This window comes from Corvus brachyrhynchos, unplaced genomic scaffold (assembly GCF_000691975.1).
Source record: "Corvus brachyrhynchos isolate BGI_N302 unplaced genomic scaffold, ASM69197v1 scaffold162, whole genome shotgun sequence".
Classification (NCBI taxonomy): Eukaryota; Metazoa; Chordata; class Aves; order Passeriformes; family Corvidae; genus Corvus; species Corvus brachyrhynchos.
Genome location: NW_008236696.1, coordinates 7,325,398 through 7,327,467, shown reverse-complemented (window position 1 = coordinate 7,327,467; position 2,070 = coordinate 7,325,398).

The following is a 2,070-nucleotide window of genomic DNA, read 5'->3' as shown; positions in this document are numbered from 1 at the left end:
CCCGCTGCTCGCGCAGCGAGGTGCTGCTGTGGGAGTTCCTGGCTGCGGCGTGTGCGCTCTGCAAAATACCCGGTGCTATTTTCTCAGCTGGAAGAAGCGATGTGTATCGCTCTGGCAGGGAAGACTTCTGCAGCCAGGGCTCTGGGTGTGTGCGTGAAGGGAAGGTGGAGCACCCCTCCTGGCCCTCGGGCAGGGCACGCACGATGCTCGGAGCCCGGGGCGCTGGTGCTGGGAGCCCGGAGCGCTGGGGCACACTGGCTTTGGCTGTGGGGTGTTGCAGCACGGGGTACTCATGCAGAGCTGCTGCCTCCAATGTGCCTCCTGGAGTGGGCAGGCTCTGGCCCTGAAAGCATCTCTGGGCAGAGGTTCGCCAGCGAAAGGCACAGCTTCGGGCTTCTCGCACCCAAGAGCTGCCTGGGGTGAGAGTAGACATCTCTCCTGGTTTGGCAGCTGATGGGTTTTGGTCTTCATCTTCTGAATTTCTCATTTGTGCTGGTGTGGGTTGGAATGGGCACAACACTGGGGATCCCCTGTGTACACGGCAAAGGGCAGCACGGCAGCAGCTTTCCCAAAAGGCAGCTGCAGGAACACCAACAAGTCACTCACTTGCTTATTCCACCCATGCAAAATAAACAAACAGGAGCTGCTGCTGCTGCCCTTGCACGTGGGGTGCAGGGGGTGAGAAGAGGCGGCTTTCTGAACTCGTGCCCACGCCCTCACCTCAATTGTTGGGTTTTCTTTCTTTTTTTTTCTTTTTTTTTTAATGCAAGTTTGGATCTTCTCTTCTCTTCTCTTCTCTTCTCTTCTCTTCTCTTCTCTTCTCTTCTCTTCTCTTCTCTTCTCTTCTCTTCTCTTCTCTTCTCTTCTCTTCTCTTCTCTTCTCTTCTCTTCTCTTCTCTTCTCTTCTCTTCTCTTCTCTTCTCTTCTCTTCTCTTCTCTTCTCTTCTCTTCTCTTCTCTTCTCTTCTCTTCTCTTCTCTTCTCTTCTCTTCTCTTCTCTTCTCTTCTCTTCTCTTCTCTTCTCTTCTCTTTTTTTTTTTTTTAGACTGCTCCAAGACACTCATTTTGAGACTGCTGACAGTTAAACAGAAGAGGAAAAGCACCATCTCTTCCCCAGACCTGCTGATTTGTTTCATTTTCCCCCTTTTTCTCTTCAGCCTCTGCACCAGTTTCTTTGCTGCACATGGCTGTGCCATGACAGTGTCTCTCTCAGTGCAGCCACAAGCTTTAGGAACTCAGCAAAGCTGATTGTACAGTCAGAGCCACCCTGCTAAATATTAACAAACAAGCTTAGTCTTCCCTTGGCCTTGATGCAGGCAATAATGAGACCACATCTTCCAGGGCATGATTCAGAGTGGGAGTCTAATATGCTCTGAACGGCTCCCCAAGGACTTTCTTGCCACTGATTGTGCAGGGAGCCTAATCTCCTACCCTAGGCCGTTGGGAGAGACAATGTAAGCATCTCCCTTGCATGCTGTAATGGTTGGTATCAGCCCAGCTGCTGGTGAGTAATTGCTGAGCGTGCCAGCAGGCACACACCTCCTGTTGGAGCATGTATCCCCATCATCCAGGGAAGTGGCACAGCCAGAAAGCCACTGGCTGCTGTGCCCACATTACCACAAAGGCAAAGGGGAGTGCCCTGCAACAGCAGCGAGAAAATCAGCTGAATGGTGTATGGCAACCCCCTCCAAGCAATCTGAGAGCACTCAAATTGCAATCCGGTTGTCCAGCAGGGTGACACATGGCACTGCTGTGACTGCAGTCACCAAGGCAGAAGCACACTGGGCACCATCAATGTCCTCAGGTGTAGCAGGGACCCTTCAGGCCTTGGCTTCAATGCTACAGGCACACAGTCACTGTATACCACCCCCCAGTGATGCCCCTCGGCGCTCATCCATGCCCTGGACCTGTAGCTGCAGGCCCCTTGTCCTGCCCCAAATCCTGCATCTCCTGCTCCTTAATCCCACAAAGTTTTTCCTTCACTCACCTGTGGCCCCAGGCACTTGGCTCATTTCATGAAGGCAGAGCTGATGTTCCTAAGAATAAAACATAAAACACTAGGAGTGTTTGC